The sequence below is a fragment of the Accipiter gentilis genome, chromosome 7 (assembly GCF_929443795.1).
Source record: "Accipiter gentilis chromosome 7, bAccGen1.1, whole genome shotgun sequence".
Classification (NCBI taxonomy): Eukaryota; Metazoa; Chordata; class Aves; order Accipitriformes; family Accipitridae; genus Astur; species Astur gentilis.
The window spans coordinates 13,830,887-13,850,631 of NC_064886.1; the positions used below are offsets into that span (position 1 = coordinate 13,830,887).

The 19,745-nt window shown below is 44.1% G+C and overlaps 1 long non-coding RNA gene across 1 annotated transcript; it reads right to left on the reverse strand.

Annotated features, from left to right (window-relative positions):
- Positions 1-1,783: 1,783 nt before the first annotated feature.
- Positions 1,784-10,164, reverse strand: LOC126040687 (uncharacterized). The gene is made up of 2 exons (XR_007506691.1): positions 4,135-10,164; positions 1,784-4,014 (listed from the first exon to the last, which is right to left on the reverse strand). It is a non-coding gene; the product is annotated as an uncharacterized LOC126040687 (long non-coding RNA).
- Between the last annotated feature and the right edge of the window lie 9,581 nt (positions 10,165-19,745).

Below are 19,745 nucleotides of genomic sequence, written 5' to 3' on the forward strand. Positions count from 1 at the left end.
TGCAGTCATCACGGGAAAGGCCATGTTGGAGCAGGTTTACTTCTGAAGGGACTGTGGCCGTGGGTAAGGCCATGCTGGAGGAGATATGTCTCCGAAGGCATTGTGGCCCATGGATAAGGCCATGCTGGAACAGGCGCACCTCAAGGCAACTGTAGCTGTGGATAAGTCTCTGCCGCGGCAGGTATACCCCTGAAGAGACTCCAGTCTGTGGATAAGTCCAAGCCAGAGCATGGGCAAGGTGAAGAGTTCATTGCAATGTTAAACCCTGTGGTCTGGCCCAAAGGGACCAGGGGTCGAGATTGTAATGGAAATAACTTTAAATTGTTGTAACCCATGATTTGAGTTGCATGTTATAGGAATTAATACAGCAGGAACCACCCAAACCAATGGACGCCAAGCCTTACAAGAAGCAGCGCAAGCGCAGCAGCGAGCTGACCTGAGCCGGATTTGGTGCCCAGTAACTCCACGCACCACACCACCTCTGCTGTCCTGAGTGACCACTGTAACAGGTGGACCCCAAAGTCAGGGACTAAATGAACTCAATGGATGTTTTATGGACATTTTAGAGGGGCCGTCCATAGACTAAGAGAATATCTGTATGTTGTATCAAAGGATGGGAAGGGAGGTGGTGGTTAATGAGCATGTATTGGATAGCGTGGGACCTGAGCATGACGTAAATGGTGTGGAATAAGGGGTGGAGAATGTGCTGGTTTTGGCTGGGGTAGAGTTAATTTTCTTCACAGTAGCTGGTATGGGGCTACGTTTTGGATTTGTCAGAAACCAGTGTTGATGGTACCGGGATCTGTTAGTTATTGCTGAGCAGTGCTCGCACAGTGCCAAGGGTTGTTCTGCTCATCACCCTACCCTGCCAGCAAGCAGCTGGGGATGCACAAGGAGTTGGGAGGGGGACACAGCTGGGACAGCTGACCCCAACTGACCAAAGGGATATTCCAGACCATATGATGTCATGCTCAGCTATAAAACTCGGGGTGGAGGTTGGCTTTATGAAGATGGCTATTACTACTTTTTAATTATTGCCTGTCATGTAACCCATTGCTTTTAAAATTTTCTATGTCTACTTTTATCCAGTTTACTGTCTTTATTTTTTCATTTTTTTGTCTCTATTCTGCACCCCATCAGTTCTAAATTTCTTTTCTATTTCTCAGTTTTAGTTCACTGTCACTATTTTTAAAATTTTTCCTGTCTGTCCTGTGCCCAGTCACTTTTTAAATTTTCCTTGTCTACATTTATCAAGCTGTGTATCGCTGTTTTTTAATTCTTTCCTTGCTATTGTCTACCGCGTTGCTTTTTACATTTTCTTTCTATGTCTACTTCAGCCTAATCACTGCCTTTATTATTTCTTTATTTCCTTAATCACAGTTGCTTTTAACATTTTCTGTCTGCTTTTGTCCCATTTGTGGTCTTTATTTGCTTACCTTTATTTTTTAATTATTTATTGTCTTTGCTTAGTGCCCTCGCTTTTTTAATATTCTTTCTACGTGTCTGTCACTGTTCTTATTTTTTTAATATTTCTTTTATTTTTCTAATCCCCCTCACTTTTTAAACATTCTTTCTGTGCCTACTTTTATACCCTTTGCTGGCTTTTTATAATTATTTCTTGTCTTTCCTTAGTGCATTGCTTTTAAAATTTTCTTTCTGCATCTGCTTTAGTTTGCTGTCCTTATTTCGTATTTTTTCCCCTCATTTCCCCAATTCCTATCGCTTTTAAAATGTTCTTTCTATGCTTTCTTTTTTCCTGTTGATGTCTTTATTTTTTTAATTATTCCTTTAGTGCCCTTGCTTTTTAGATTTTCTTTCTACATCTCTGTTTTAGTTTGCTGTCTCTATTTCATATTTTTTTCCCTTTATTTCTGTTATCCTGTCCTGGTTTCATCTGGGATAGAGTTAATTATCTTCCTAGTAGCTGGTAGAGTGCTATGTTTTTGAGTTAGGTATGAGAAGAATGTTGATAACACTGATGTTTTCGGTTGTTGCTAAGTAGTGTTTAGTCTAAAGTCAAGGATTTTCCAGCTTCTGATGCCCAGCCAGTGAGAAAGCTGGAGGGACACAAGAGGCTGGGATGGGACATAGCCAGGGCACCTGACCCAAACTGGACAACGGGGTGTTCCATACCATGTGACATCACATCTAGTATAGGAACTGGGGGGGGTGGGGGGATCGTTGCTTGGGGACTGACTGGGCATCAGTTGGTGGGTGGTGAGCAATTGCATTGTGCATCACTTGTATATTCTGTTAAGGAATTTTCCATCATGGGTTTCTCTAGGTTTGCTTTATTAACAACTCAGACTTGGGCCACTACTGCAGTGAATGGTGAAGGATAACTCAAAAATGCCTTCTATATATACAGTTTTACAAAACATAATGCAATTGATGTCTTGTCAAAAGAAGTTATTGGTGTTCTTGGTGTTTTTCTATGAACTTTCAGTTCTCTATTCTCCAGTGGTTTCAAAAGTCCGATACATTTTCCTGTCTCCATTGATTCTTACTGTCTTGTCCTGGTTTTTCTGAAGTTAGTGGTTGTAGGCAGAAGGTCTCTGGTCATCACAGTCACTTATCTTCTTACACATCAAAGATCACCTTTGAGTTTCTGAGAATCACTCAGGTTGTTTTATTAATTCATCTTACTCTAAAGTTAATCACTTACTCCTATCTATTCTTATGTCTTAGGTCTAAGACTTATGATGCTTTTTCTGTTGATTCAGCCTGACTGGGTTTTAAGCCAGCCATGGTGAGGGCTACACAAGGGACAAATAAGCAACTTATGCATATTGTTTTATAAGCACCTGCATTCTATTAATCGCATCTAAAACAATCTCTAATCATTAAGTTATATGTCTGATATGAATAGTCTTAGAAACAATGAGGCTTAAGGCCTAGTTTAATCCTTTTATTATTCCTATTGTAATTTTATTAGTATAATCATTATTAGTTTCTTCTTTTCTGTTCTATTAAACCGTTCTTATCTCAACCCATGACTTTTACTTCTTTTCCCGCTTTTCTCCTCCATTCCACTGGGTGTGGGGGAAATGAGTGAGTGGCTGCATGGTGCTTAGTTGCTGACTGGTGTTAAACCATGACAGTCCATTTTGGCACCCAATATGGGGCCCGAAGGGTTGAGATAATGACAAACGTGACCAGAGCTTGTTAAAACAAATTTGTTACAAGCTTTCATTATATTGGTCTAGTAGCCAGTGGTCACTATGTTGATTTCTGTGTTCTTAGAGTTGTTGCTCTGGTTTTTAAGGTTCTGTTATGTATCACCTCACCTTGCTGTGTATCACCTCACTCCTGTGCTGCTGCTTATCATCCATGGGAGGCAGATTAAGGTTTTCGCTTTGATGTATTGTGTAATACTGGCTTATGGTATGATAAAGTTATCAGTTGTGGGATTAATCCAGTATTTGAACTCAGCATTGTCGTCACCTCTATACTTTGGGAGCCATCTGTGGGAAACTATTAGTAATTACACCCTTTACCTTACCTCCTCGGAAAGCCAATCTATGGGTGGGGTACCTTTCTTCCCCTCTCCTTTCTCCTTCAGTCCAGTTACAATGGTGTTTGAGAATTTTGAAAAATTTGAATACTCTTCGGATGTCGAGACCGGTATGGTCCTAGTCTTACTGCTAAGAACTAGCATGCTCCTGAATGTGGTTCTGCTCTTGTTAAAGGTTAAACAACTATTTAAGACGATCACCCAGAGATCTGCCCTGAGGCTGGATAATTATGAGTGGCAGGGTGTGTGGGGTAGTATGGGCAAGTACCTAGAAAAGTGGGCACCTCCAGTGTTTTGGAAATTCACCCCCGAACAAGTGCAGAATCCAGAAGAACTAGTAAAATATTTGGAAAAGGTATGCTGTCACCCCAGCAGCTCCAGAGAGATACAAATCACTGCAATGTGCTGGGCCCGGCCCATGCCTATCGAGCCCTGTTCAACACCACTCAGTACCCTCAAAGGGAAGAGAAGGTCTCTGGATCTAAGAAGACTACAAGCACCTCAGCTACCCAAACCCTGGTAACAGGCACTGCAGCCCCTCCAGCCTGGGCGACGAGCGCTGCAGCTACCCAAACCTCAGCGACGGGCACTGTGACCCCTCCAGCCCCGGTGACGAGCACTGCAGCTACCCAAACCCTGGCAACAGGCACTGCAGCCCCTCCGGCCCTGGTGACAGACGCTGCAGTTACCCAAAACCCGGTGAGTGGTACTGCAACTGAACCAGCAGACCAACCCACACCAGTATCAGTTGCCCCCATACAGAAGAAGAAACATACAAAAAAAATCAGTTTGCTTAGCGAAGGAGGAAGATGAGCCAGGGTTGTCATGGGAACAGGAGGAAGAGGCAGAACCAGAGATAATCACCCAATCCCTATCCTTGAGTGAGCTGTGGGATATGCGAAAAGATTTCGACTGCCACATAGGAGAGCATATTTTCACCCGGCTTCTCTGATGCTGGGACAATGGGGCTAATAGCTTGGAATTAGAAGGTAGGGAAGCCAAGCAGCTGGGATCACTTGCCAGGGAAGGTGGCATTGACAAGGCAATTGGAAAAGGGACACAAGCTGTCAGCATCTGGAGGCGACTTTTGTCAAGCATGAAGGAAAGGTACCCCTTTAAGGAAGATGTTATATGTCAATCAAGCAAGTGGACCACCATGGAAAGAGGTATCCAATATCTGAGGGAATTAGCTGTGCTAGAGATGATTGATTATGACCCAGACAACACACAATTACCCAAAGATCCAGACGAAGTCCATGCACGTGACCCACGTGGCCCAAGTTTGTACAGAGCGCATGATTGTCCTACACCAACTCACTGGCGATAATGACCTGGAAAGATGAAGAAAGCACCAATGGTGGATGAAGTGGCTCGCCAACTCCAGCAATATGAAGAAAATCTCTCCTCCTCCCTACAAGCCTTCATTTCGGCTGTGGAGAAGCTGTCCCAGGATTTCCAGCAACTCAAAGAGGATATGTCCTACTTCCCACCTGTAAGGGCCAATGTCTCGGCTATTAGGAGTGAGCGTTCCTCTGCCCAAGAGAGAGAATATAGAAGGTACACACCGTGAGGTGCCCTGTTTACCAATGTGATCACGGAGAGGACATGAGGAAATGGGATGGAAAGCCTACCTCAGCCTTAAATGCACGGGTACATGAGTTGCAAGAAAAAAACCACCACAAAAGGGGATTCTACCAGGAAAAATGCTGCTCCAATTTCCAGAGTAGAAGGGCTGATCTTATTTCTGATCCTCTTGAAGGGACTTCTGAGCCAGTTTTACAAGAAATGAGTACTGGATACTCTGAGCAGAATTAGAGGGGCCCTGCCTCCACCCAGGCGGAGGAAAGGGATAACCAGGTGTCCTGGGTTCAGCTGGGATAGAGTTAATTTTCACAGGAACCTGGGAGGGGGGGCACATCTGGGACAGCTGACCTGAACTAACCAAGGAGCTATTCCATACCATGTGACATCATGCTCAGTATATAAATGGGGGAGGGGGCTGGGGGGTGCCCTCTTGGCACTGCAGCTAAACCAGAGAACCAACCTGTGCCAGTATCAGTTGCCCCTGTACAGAAAAAGAAACACCCAAAGAAATCAGTTCACTTGGTGAGAGATGAAAGTGAACCAGGGTCATCACGAGAACAGGAGGAAGAGGCAGAACCTGAAATAATTACCTGATCCCTATCCATGAGTGAGTTGTGTGACATGCGAAAAGATTTTAGCCGCCACCCAGGTGAGCACATTGTTACCTGGCTGCTCCAATGCTGGGATAGCAGGGCTAGTAGTGTGAAGGGTAAGGAAGCTAAGCAGTTGGGATCTCTGTCTAGGGAAGGGGGCATCGACAAGGCGATTGGGAGAAAAACACAAGTCCTCAGCCTCTGGAGGCGACTTTTGTTAGGTGTAAAGGAAAGATACCCCTTCAGGGATGAAGTTACATGTCACCAAGGCAAGTGGCCCACCATGGAGAGAAGTATCCAGTACCTGAGAGAATTAGCCGTGCTGGAGGTGATTTACAATGATCCAGAAAATGGGCAGTCACCCACAGATCCAGATGAAGTCCAATGCACACAACCCATGTGGCGGAAGTTTCTACGAAGTGCACCACCAACCGATGCCAACTCATTGGCAGTAATGTCCTGGAAAGAAGGCTATGGACAAATGGTGGGCGAACTGGCTGTCCAACTCTGGCAATACGAGGGAAGTCTCTCTTCCTCCCTATGGGCCTGTGTCTTGGCTGTAGAGGAACTGGCAGAGACAGTCCTTGATAAGAAGAGCTGGCCCCAAGAACCAGCCAATGAGGCAGAGACAGTTCCTCATAAGAAGCAGGAGCTGGGCCCGAGAGCCAGCCAAGACTGGTCTTGCGGCTTGGGTGAATACCAAGAAACCACTGAGCCTGCGCAAGAAAAGAGGTTACTAGCGGTGATGGAGTTGTCTATCTTCATCTCCGCGACCACCAGATGACCACCATGAGGAGGCACTGCACAAGCGCAGTTGAGAGGAGACTATGGAAATGACCTCTCGGAACTCATTTTAATATGAAGCGGGGACAGGCTATGCATATGTTTAGCCTTATTGCGAAATTCTATGTATATGTAACACTTGACTGTATAAATTTGAAGTGAACTGCCGAGTCAGGCGCACATGACTTTGGTGGGACTACCCCCTGTGCTGCCCAGCACTGAATGAACATACCTACTTTACAATCTCACTGATTATGGAGTCCGTTTTCCACACGTCAGTGAACTACGTAAAAGTATACATAGAGAGAAAAATTTAAAAGCAATGCAGTTCATGACAGACAGGAAAATTAAAACCCAGAAACAGCTACTGGATAAAAGACGACACAGAAAGACCATTTTAAAAGCACAGCATTAAGGAAATAAAGGAAAAAAAATGGGGACAACAAAACTAAAACGGAGGCATACAAAGTAAATTTAAAAACCAACAGGGTGCATGACAGACAAGAGAGAATTAAAAAACTAGGCATCAGAACTTGATAAAAGCAGACATAGAAAGAGTATTTTAAAAGCAACAGCACTAAGACAAGAAAAAAATTAAAAATTAAGACAGTGAATGGGGTAAAAGACTTAGAAAGGGCTTTTTTTTAATAAGGATTAGGAAAATAAAGGAAAAACAAGGACAGCAAACTAAAACACAGACATGGAAAGAAAAATTTAAAAGCAAAGGTGTAAAGGACAGACAAGAAAAAATTAAAAAACTATAGACAGTGACCTGCATAAAAGGAGACAGAAAATACTAAAAGTGATGGGGTTTAGGGAAACAAAGAAAATAAAATAAAAATAAGAACAACAAACTAAATAAACAGACACATAGAAAGTTTAAAAGTGATGGGCATTAAGAGATGAAAAGATTTTAAAAAATAGAGACAGGAAACTAGATAAAAGTAGACTAAAAAAAATTGAAAATCCAAGGGATTAAGAATTGGAGGAAAGAATTAAAAAATAGGGGCAGTGAACTAAATACACAAAGACATAGACAAAAAATTTTAAAAGCGAGGGCACTAAAGAAATGCAAGAAATAATAAAAAATAGAGATAGTGAACTGGATAAAAGCAGACATAGAAAGAAAATTTAAAAGTGACATGCTAAAGGACAGCCAGGAAAGAATTAAAAAATAAGGATAAGCATGTTGATAAAAGTGGTCATGGAAAGAAAACTATAAAAGCAATGAGGCATAGTACAGACAGGAGAAAAATTAAAATAGGGACAAAGTAGGTGAAAGTAGACATAGAAACAAAATTTTAAAAGCCAAGGGATTAAGAGATGAAAACATTAAAAAAGAGGGACAGCAAACTAGAACAGAGACATAGAAATAAAATCTAAAAAAAAGGTGGCACTAAGGAAGGACAAGAAATAATTCAGAACTAAAGACATCGAACAGGATAAAAACACACAGAATATTTTAAAAGAAACAAGGACTAGGAGAAGTAAACAAAAAAGTTAAAAATAGGGACAACAAACTAAATAAATGGAAACATACAAAGGACATTTTTCAAAGCAATGGGCTACATGTCAGACAGGAAAGAATTAAAAAATAGGGAGAGGGATCTTGACAAAAGTAGGCATAGAAGGAAAATTTAAAAAGTGATGAGGTACAGGCAGGAAAGAACTAAAAATAATGACAGCCAACTAGATAAAAGTACACATAGAAGCAACATTTTAAAAACCAAAGGATTAAGAAAGGAACGAATGAAACAATAGTTATAGCAAATGAAAATGCAGAAATAGAAAGAAAATTTTAAAAGTGAGGCCACTAAGGAAAGACAAGAAATAATGAAGAAAAAACAGCAAACAGGGTAAATGTAGGGAAAAAAGACTTAAAAAGCAACAGGGCTTAAGGAAATAAGGAAAAAATTAAATAGCTATGGTGAACTAAACCAGATGTAGAACAAAAATTTTAAAAGCAAGGGCACTAAGGACAGACAAGAAATAATTAAAACACAGTGAAATAAAAGACAGTGAATGGAATAGAAGGAGAAAATTTAAAAAGCAAGGGGGATTAGGGAAAAATTAAAAAATAGGAACAGCGAACTAAACCAGAGACATAGAAAGAAAATTTAAAAAGCAACTATGGAAAGCACTATGGAAAGACAAAATATAATTTAAAAAAGACAGCGAAGGGAATAAACATAGGCATAGCAAGAACACATAAAAAGCAGTAGGCATTAGGGAAATAAGGAGAAAAATTAAATAATAGCGACATTGAACTAAAAAGAAGTAGAAAATAAAGTTTAAAAAGCAATGGCACTAAGGAAAACCATGGAGGGGGGAGGGGGGAAATAAAGACCGTGAATGAGTTAAAAGTAAAAAATTTTAAAAGCCAAGGGATTAAGAGCGGAAAGAACTAAAAAATAGCATCAGCAAACTAAAACACAGACATAGACAGAAAATTTTAAAAGCAAGGGCACTAAGGAAAGACAAGAAATAATGAAAAAATAAAGACAGCAAACATAGTAAAAGTAGTCAGAAAATTTTAAAAGCAATGGGGATTAAGGAAATAAGGAAAAAATTAAGAAATACCCATGGCAAACTAAAATGAGACTACATGACAGGAAAAGTTAAAAATATAAAGAAAGTGGATAGGTTAAAATCGACATAGAAAGAAATTGTAAAAAACCACAGGGTACAGGACAGACAGGAAAGAATTAAAACCCAGTAATATGCAGCTTCATAAAAGTAAACATAGAAGGAAAACTTAAAAAGTGATGGGTTACAGGACGGGAAAGAATTAAAAAGTAGGGACAGAGAACTGGTTAACAGATAGAAAGAAAATTTTTAAAAGTGATGGGAATAAGGAAAAAATGGGAAAAAAAGAAAAACAGGGACAGCAAACTAAAGAAATGAAAATGTAGAAACAAATCTAAAAAGCAACGGGCTACAGGACAGACAAGAAAGTATTAAAAAATACTGACAAACTAAAACAGAGAAATAAAAAGGAAATTTAAAAGTGATGGAGTGCAAGATGGAGGAAAAAAATAAAAAACAAAGTGAACTGGATAAAAGGTGACATGGAAGGAAAATTTTAACAGTGACAGCATTAAAGAAAGGCTAGGAAAAAAACCCCAAAATGAAAAATAAGGATAGGGTGAATAATAGTAAGACACATAGAAAGAAAATGTAAGAAATGACAAGGTACACAACAGCCAGGAAAGAATCAAAAAGCTGTAATACACTGCTTGATAAAAGTAGTCATAGAAGGAAAATCCTAAAAATGATGGCATACACTACAGGAAAAAAAAGATTTAAAATAGGGAGAGAAAACTAGATAAACAGATATATGGAAAGAAGATTTTAAAAACAATGGGGTGCAAAACAGATGAAAAAAAATACATAGACAGTGAACTGTATAAAAGTAGCCATAGAAAGAAAATTTAAAAAGCAACAGGTTACAGGACATACAGGAAAGAATTAAAAAAATAGGGACAGCAAACAAATAAACAGACACAGAAATAAAATTTTAAAAGCAAGATGGTATAGGACAGAGGATAAAATTAAAACAGAAAGACAGTAAATAGGTTAAAGTAGGCATAGAAAGAAAATTTGAAAAAAGTGACAGGTGTCATGGTTTAACCCCAGCCGGCAACTAAGCACCACCCAGCCGCTTGCTCACTTCCCCCCTGCAGCGGAATGGGGGAGAAAAAATCAGAAAAAAGTAAGACTCATGGGTTGAGGTAAAGACAGTTGAATAGGTAAAGCAAAAGCCGCCTGCACAAGCGAAGCAAGACAAGGAATTCATTCCCCACTTCCCATCAGCAGGCAGGTGTTCAGCCATCCCTAGGAAAGCAGGGCTCCATCACTTGTAATGGTTATCTGAGAAGACAAATGCCATCACTCTGGATGTCCCCCTTCCTTCTCCTTCCCCCAGCTTTACATGCTGAGCTTGACATCACAGGGTCTGGAATAGCCCTTGGGTCAGCTGGGGTCGGCTCTCCCAGCTCCTTGTTCAGCCCCAGCCTCCTCGCTGGTGGGGTGGGGTGAGAAGCAGAACAGCCCTTGACTCTGTGCAAGCACTGCTCAGCAATAACAAAAACATCCCCGTGTTATCAACACTGTTTTCCGCGCAAATCCAAAACCTAGCCCCGTAGTAGCTACTGGGAAGAAAATTAACTCTATCCCAGCCAAAACCAGCACAACAGCGTACATGACAGAGACAAAAGAATTAAAAAAGGGGACAGCTAGCTAAACAAGCAGACGTAGGAAGAAAATTTAAAAGGCGATGGGCTACATGACAGACAGGAATAACTTGAAGACGGTGAATAGGTTAAAGTAGACATAGAAAGAAAGAGTAAAAAGCAACAGGGTACACAATAGTGAGGAAAGAATTAAAAAAACAGCGATACACAGCTTGATAAAAGTAGACATAGAACGAAAATTTAAGAAATTATGGGTACAGGACAGAAAAAAAAGATTTAAAATAGCCATAGTGAACTAAAACTGAGAAATATAAAAGAAATTTAAAAGTGATGGGGCATAGGACAGAGAGGAAAAAATTAAAAAGTAAAGACAGTGAACTGGATAAAAACAGACATAGAAAGCAAATTTTAAAAGCAACAGGGTATACAACAGACAGGAAATAATTAAAAAATAGCAATAGACAGCTTCGTAAAAGTAGACGTAGCAACATGGTTGCCCTGGCAGGCAACTAAGTACTATACAGCTCCTCACTTACTCCCCCACAGTGGGATGGGGGGGGAGAATCAGGAGAGTAAATGTGAGAAACTCATGGGTTGATATAAAAAGTTTAATAATTAAAAAGACATTTTTTAAAAAAAGTTGTAAGAGAAAAAAAAAACAACAGAGAGAGAGATGAAAAGAAAACCAGAGAAAAACAAGCAATGCAAATGAAAACAATTGCTCACCACCAACAGACCGATACCCAGCCAATCCCAAGCAACTGGGTACAGGACAGAGAGGGAGGAATTAAAATACAGGGTCAGGGAGACAGATAGGGCAGGACATAGAAATTAAATTTAAAAAGTAACAGGGTACAAGGCAGTGCAGAAAAAATAAAAAACAGGGAGAAGCAGCTGGTTAGAGGGAGGCATACTAAAAATTTAAAAGGCAACAGGGTACTGGGCAGAGTTGGCAGAAGAATAACAAGTTTTGAGGAGCCACACACATAGGTGGGGAGGCAGAGATGGGGACCGAGGACGGGAGGCAGGTAGACATCTAAAGAAGGGTGGGCCAGGACATAGAGGAGAGGATGCGTGACTCACCACAGCTCCTGGTGCCAGCAGGAGATGTTCACCGCCCTGATGCCTCTCTCTCTGCCTCTGCCCCTTCCTCCTCCCCGGTGCCAGCTGCCTGACCCTCACCCACTCCGCAGCACACAATGGACGCCTTGATGCTCCTCATCCACAAGGCTTCCTTGATACATGGTGGCTCACACACGTAGCCAACAGAGAGGCCGGGGATGGCTCAGAGGGATCCTTCCTCATCGCAGGAACCGGTCATTCCAGGTGCTGGAGGCACCTGCCAGCAGGAGCCCCTAGGACTCCCTCCTCAGCCAGTTCCCCTCCATCAGCTCCCTCAGGCAGGCTTGCCCTTTACAGCTGGAGCCCCTTCACACACCAAGGCCAGCCCCATCCTCAGCATCGCTGGCCACACCTGGGGCTGCCCCAGCCCCAGCTGGAGCCCATCAGAAACAGGGGCCATTGCCAAAGCCCCACAGCACACCACCCCCTCCCCTGCACCTCCCCACATCCAGGGACACAGAGGAGGCAGGGAAAATTTACTCATTAATGCACATAAGAGATCCTGGCAGTGAGTTGGCTACAAGGCTCAGCGCCCAAAGGCAGGAGGATGGGGGGATAAAAGGGAAGAGAAAAGCAGAAGGAAGGATAGAGGGACATGGAGGTGTGAGACAGGGAGCCAGAAAATGGGATGCTGGGAACAAGAGAGGGACGAGGAGCAGGAAAAGGGTGTAGAGACAGAAGAGCAGAGAGACTGAGCAAAACAGCTGGGATGGAGATGGAGGAATAAATAATAGGAAGCTGGGGAGAGAAGGGGAAGGGACTGGCAGGACAACAAAATAGAGACAGGGCAAAGGACAGGGAAAAATTCTAAAGTGATAAGGGAGAAGAAACAGCAAGAACTAGAAAACAGAAGCAGGGAGCCAGGTAGACGTAGAAAAATTTCAAAAAGCAACAGCATACAAGAAGCATAGGCAAGAACTAACAAATAAGTACAGGGAGATAGAAAGAGGGAGATGTAGAAAGAAAATTTAATTAGTGACAGGGTACAGGACAGAGAGGGAAGAGTTAAGAACTAGAGACAGGGAGATGGATAGAAGGAAACATGAACAGGATACAAGAATCAAAAAGTAGGTACACAGAGCTGCATAGAGGGAGACATAAGAACAAAATTTGAAAAGCAACAGGGTACAAGAAACACAGGCAAGACATTAAAATAAGGTCAGAGAGACCAAGAGAGGGAAAGGTAGCAAAAAAAATTAAAAAGCAATTGGGTTTAAGAAACATGCAAGAATTTAGATAGGGATGGAGAGGTAGAAAGTTTCAAAACTGATAGCATAGAAGAAACATAGGCAAGATTTTAAAAATAGGGACACAGAGCCTGACAGAAGGAAACTGTGGTGGGTTGACCTTGGCTGGCTGACAGGTATCCACCAAGCTCTATCGCTCCACCTCCTCAACAAGACAGGAGGGTAGAAGGTACAACAGAAAAGCTTGTGGGTCAAGATAAGGACAAAGAGATCACTTGCCAATTACTGTTACAGGCAAAACAGACTTGACTTGGGGAAATTAATTTATTGTCAATCAAAATCAGAGTACGATAATGAGAAATACAAACAAATCAAGAAACCACCTTCCCCCTAACCCTCTCTTTTTTTCCTGGGCTCATCCTCACTCCTGACTTCTCTACCTTATCCTGTTGAGTAGCACAGGGGGAGAGGGAGTGGGGGGTTGCAGTCAGTTCATCACAAGTTGTCTCTGCTGCTCCTTCCTCCTTCACGCTCTTCTTCTGTTCCAGTGTGGGGTCACTCCCATGGGGCCGCGGGTCCTGCCAGGAAATCTGCTCCAGTGTGGGCTCCTCTTCACAGCATCACAGCCTCCTTTCCGTGCATCCGCCTGCTCTGGCATGGGGTCCTCCATCAGCTGCAGGGTGCATATCTGCTCCACCATGGACCTCCATGGGCTGCAGGGGGACAGCCTGCCTCACCATGGTCTTCCCCACGGGCTGCAGGGGAATCTCTGCTCCGGTGCCTGGAGCACCTCCTCCTCCTCCTCCTTCTTCACTGACCTTGGTGTCTGCAGGGCTGACAGCTTCTGCACAGCATTTTTTTAGCCCTTCTTAAATATGACAGAGGTGCTACCAGCATTGCTGGTTGACTCAGCTTTGACCAGTAGCAGATCCATCTTGGAGCTGGAACTGGCTGTGCCCAATATGGGAGCAAGTCCTGGTGTCTCCTCACAGAACCCATCCCTGCAGCCCCTGCCCACTCCACCCCAGCTACCAAAACCTTGCCACACAAACCCACTACAACAGTGATCAGCTACAGGGCAGAGAGGGGGGATTGAAAAATAGGGAAAGGGAGACAGAGAGAGAGGCAGCGGGGTGGGGAGGGAGAGAAATAGCAATGGGCTACAGGACAGAAAGGAGGAACTAATTAAAAGGGAGAGGGTACCAGACTGAGATGGAGAAAAACAAAGATTAGTGATGGGCCACAGGGCAGAAGGAGGAATTAAAAAAGGGGACAGTGAGGTGGACAGAGACTGAGAAATACCAAAAACATTGATGATCTAAAGGGGAGAGAGACAGGAAATAAAGAATAGGGACAGGGAGCCAGACAGAGAGAGAATGATGAAGACAAAAATGGGCTATGGGACCGTGTAAGAGTCGGTCAGAAAATCAGCATTGTCTCAACATTGTCATCAGGAACATGAACAGTACGTTACCTGACAACGGCCTGTTTGGAGTGCAGCGGCCAGTCCCAAGGACGGAATGTGCGGTACAAGGTTCCTGGAAAGGTACCTGGCTAGAGCTGTTAGAGATAACCGCATAGCTACTGTCAAAAAGGATGGATTGCAACTGTTGCCATAACATCAGTGAAGAAATCGTGAACTTTAGAGGAACTTTGCTTCTTTATAATACCAAAACACCCCTCCTGGTCGAAGGCTGCCCGCCTCCAAGACTTACCACGCCTCGGACACTGACCCTGCGCCTGCGTGATAGCCTCACTCGAGAAGGGTAGAGATATTATAATTGTATGCTGAGAAGGGTGGAGACTCCTGAGGCAGAGATGGAGCAAGGTGCGTTACTAAGCATAAAAGATGACTTCTGAACAATGGAAGTTGGAACCTTCCCCACCAAGGACCACGACGATCGACGACACAGCATTAGCTGGACCCAGGACCGTTAGGACGTCGTGAGATCAGCGGTGGTAGCTATAACCTCTCTTTCTTCTCTCTCTAAACTTAACTTTGCTTTTCTCCTTTCTTTCACCCATCTCTAACTATTGCGTGCCTCCTCACAGGCAACACAATAAAGTTTTACTGTGTGATTACTGCTATCCCCTTTGGTGTTGGTCACCTTAATTTTGCACTTTCGAGATCGTAGCAAACGAACCATCACGAGTCCACCGAGTGGACCGTGACAGACAGCAAGGGAAGAAGTTAAAACATAGGGACAGGGACCTGAAACAAGAGAATCTAAGAAAGTAAAAGTGTATCTAGAATACAGGGCAAAGAGAGAGAAATTTTAAAATAGAGACACAGTGCCAGACGGGTGAGAGCAGCAGGAATTGTGAAGGGCTAAAGGGCAGACAGGGAGGAATTAACAAGATTGGGATAGGAAGACAGACAGATGGAAAAAGACAAAAGTAGTGATGGGCTGCAGGGCGAGAGAGAGGGTGAAAAAAAGAGGGACAGGGAACAGGACAGAAATGCAGAGAGAAAAAGAAAACAGAGAGGCAGAACAACAGAGAAAGAGGGGCACTTGGAGAACAAGAGAGGGAGAGGTGCAGGAAGCAAAAAAAAAATAAAAATCGACACCAGTGAAAGAGAAGGTGGGGGCAGGAAGGGACCAGGATGCAGGAGAGAGGTGACATAGCCCCAGGGGTCCAGGACTCACTGTACCTCCCACTCTGGAGCTGCTGGGAGAATTTGACAGTTCAGACACATCTCTCTCCCCCTCTCCCTTCCTCCTCTGTAGCTCTGGTCACTTTGACTGTCATCCACCCAAGAGATTAGATTGGTGTCTTGCAGCTCTTACAATATGAGGCTTCCTAGAAACACAGCCTCACATGCGCACACGCTACATGGCTGTAGTGTGCTTTTGGTTATGCACACAGACCCTACCATGCATGTTGGTGATTGGATCTGCTGAGGACTACACTAAGAGGGATCCTTCCTCAGCTGGAGAGGCAGGCTGTCGACTGTCTGCAGCTGGAAGCAGCTGCTGGCTGGATCCCCTTTATTTTATTCTTCAGCAGCTTTACCTTTTTCTAGTCTCTCCAGCTACAGCTGCAGCAGGTCCCATCCACAGCCAGTAAGTTTCCAGCTGTCCCTTTTCACCCCTGCCACTAGGAGAATGAGGCCAAAGGCAACCCACACAAACCTGAGCCAGACACAGTCAACAACATCCCCAGAGAGGAACCAACAACTGAGTCCTCAGTGCTGCCTCTGGGAAAGGGAAAGAACAACAAGCAACTGTTACCCACAGTTCTCAGACAAGAACCCCTCCTGCTGTAGGAGCTTCTGGAGACACCATTCTTTCCCCAAACTGTTGCTAATGGCACCTGCATTTATGGAAAATATTCAAGGGTGTTATGATTTAACCCCAGCTGGCAGCTAAGCACTATGCAGTTCAATGTCTTCCCCCCACCCCCGCAGTGGGATGGGGGAGAGAATCAGGGGTGAGGGAAGTAAAACTCATGCATTGAGCTAAAGACAGTTTTACTGGATAGAAAAGGAAGGGAAAACACTAATAATAATAGAATATACAAAACAAGTTGATGCACAATACAATTGCTCATCACCTGCTGACTGGTGCCCAGCCAATCTCTGAGCTGCAGTGCCCTCTGGCCTACTCCCCCCAGTTAATATACTGGGCATGATGTAATATGGTATGGAATACCCTTTTGGCTTGTTTGGGCCAGCTGTCCTTGCTGTGACCCTTCCCAGTTTCTTGTGCACCCATAGCCTCCGCTGGCAGGGCGGTATAAGAAGCTGAAAAGTCCTTGACTTAGTATAAACACTGCTTAGCAGCAACTAAAGCAGCCATGTGTTATCAACATTATTCTAAATCCAAAACACAGCACTATACCAACTATTAGGAAGAAAATTAACTTTATTCCAGCCAAAACCAGGACAAAGGGACAGCTTGCTGGCATAGGAACAGAATAGCAGTTGGTGGCTATGGGACAGGCTTCAGGGGAGGTGCTGGAGCCAAGGGCAGCTGCATGGGGTAGGCAGGGCTGGAAGAGTTTTGCTGAGTTGGGGAGACACCCAATGCCTTTTCCAAGGCGTGGGGGTCCTCCAGGTACCCAGAGGGGTGGGGGCAGCCATCTCCTGCCCATCTTCCTGCTTCCTCTCCACCAGCTCTCAGAAAATGCCTGGAAGCTGCCCCAATGGGGCCTGACTCCCACTGACCATCAATCTGTTGCACTGGTGTCATGGTTTAAACCCAGCTGGTAACTAAGCACCACACAGCTGCTTGCTCACCCCTCCCCAGTGGGATGGGGAAGAGAACGAGAAGAGTAAAAGTGCATTGAGGTAAAGACAGTTAAATAGGTAAAGCAAAAGCCATGCGCACAAGCGAAGCAAAATAAGGAATTCACCACTTCCTATTGGCAGACAGGTGTTCAGCCATGTCCAGCAAAGCAGAGCTCTATCACACCTAACAGTTACTTGTGAAGACAAACACCATCACTCCAAACATCCCCCCCTTCTTTCTTCTTCCCCCAGCTTTACATGCTGAGCATGACATCACACAGTCTGGAATAGCCCTTGGGTCAGCTGGGGTCAGCTGTCCCAGCTCCTTGTTCAGCCCCAGCCTCCTCGCTGGTGGGGTGGGGTGAGAAGCAGAACAGCCCTTGACTCTGTGCAAGCACTGCTCAGCAATAACAAAAACATCCCCGTGTTATTGTCCTAGTTTCAGCTGGGATAGAGTTAACTGTCTTCCTAGTAGCTGGTACAGTGCTATGTTTTGAGTTCAGTATGTGAAGAATGTTGATAACACTGATGTTTTCAGTTGTTGCTCAGTAGTGTTTAGACTAATGTCAAGGATTTTTCAGTTTCTCATGCCCAGCCAATGAAAAAGCTGGAGGGGCACAAGAAGTTGGCACAGGACCCAGCCAGGGCACCTGACCCAAACTGGCCAACAGGGTATTCCATACCATGGGACATCCCATCTAGTATAGGAACAGGGAAGTGGGCGCAGGGAATCACCGCTCGGGGACTAGTTGGGTGTTGATTGATGGGGTGGTGAGCAATTGCACTGCACATCATTTGTACATTCCAATCCTTTCATTATTGCTGTTGTCATTTTATTAGTGTTATCATTATTAGTTTCTTCTTTTCTGTTCTATTAAACTGTTCTTATCTCAACCCACAGGTTTTGCTTCTTTTCTTGATTTTCTCCCCCATCCCACTGGGTGGGGGGGAGTGAGTGAGCGGCTGCGTGGTGCTTAGTTGCTGGCTGGGGTTAAACCACAACAGTTAACAATATTGTTTTCAGCACAACTCCAAAACATAGCCTCACACTAGCTAGTATGAAGAAAATTAACTCTATCCCAGCAAAAACTAGCAAAACTGGTCAGTTGGAAACATCCTTGCAGCTCATCAGCACTCTCAGGCAGGCATGCCCCACTAGCACCATCCCCTGGGGCTGCAGCCCTTGTACACAGAGAGACCATCACCATCAGCCTCACTGGGCCCACCTGGGGCTCCTCCAGCCCTAGCCCACAGCTACAGCGATGGCCCCTTAACACCCACTATGTAACGTGCTACCCTGGACATTATGGCAGCCACTCACCAAGCACAAAGGGCTACAAACACAGCCATGAGTGCAAAGGAGCAGCAAGTGTTTATTTATTAATACGTGTAAGTCCCAGGAGGGAGTCTGCTCTGGGGCTCAGTGCCTGTACACTCACCCTTCCCTTGGGACAACTCAGCAGTCATTACTGGAGCAGCAGATACAGAGAATGAAAATACAGCGATGGGGAGCAGGACAGAGGAATAGAAAGAGAAAAATATGATGAGGGAGAAGGACTGAGGAGCAGAGAAAGAAAGGTAGAGGGAAAAGGACAGTGAAATTTAAAAAAAAAGAAAAAAAATCAATAAAAGGATGAGAAGCCCTGCAGGGACATGGTGGAAGAAAAACAGGGTCAGGGAGCAGGACAGGGGGAAAGAGAGAGAAAATGATGAGCAGGGAGCAGAACAGATGGATCAAGAGAAATTGAATGAGAGGAATAAGGAGGGAAGGACAGAGAGAGAAAAAGAGATAGGGGAACAAGTGAGAGAAAATGCAGGAAAAAAAGAGAGAAAGATCAGGACAAAGAGATGGAGAAAGAAAAACCAGTGATCATAGAGTCATAGAATAGTTTGGGTTGGAAGGGACATTTAAAGGTCATCTAGTCCACCCCACCTGCAATAAGCAGGGACATTTTCAACCAGATCAGGTTTCTCAGAGCCCCATCCAACCTGACCTTGAACTTTTCCAGGGATGGGGCATCGACAACCTCTCTGGGCAACCTGTTCCAGTGTCTCACCACCCTCATGGTAAAAAATTTCTTCCTTATATCTAGTCTGTATCTACCCTCTTTTAGTTTGAAACCATCACCCCTTCTTCTATCGCAACAGGCCCTACTAAAAAGTCTGTCCCCATCTTTTTTTTAAGCCCCCTTTAAGTATTAAAAGGCCACAATAAGGTCTCCCCAGAGCCTTCTCTTCTCCAGGCTGAACAACCCCAACTCGCTCCGCCTTTCCTCATAGGAGAGGTGTTCCATCCCTCTGATCATTTTTCTGGCCTTCCTCTGGACCTGTTCCAATAGGTCCATGTCTTTCCTGTGCTGAGGACTCCAGAGCTGGATGCAGGACTCCAGGTGGGGTCTCACCAGAGCAGACTAGAGGGGCAGAATGCCCTCCCTTGACCTGCTGATCACACTGCTGGTGATGCAGCTCAGGATACAGTTGGCTTTCTGGACTGTGAGGGCCCATTGCCGGCTCTTGTCCAGCTTTCCATCCACCAGT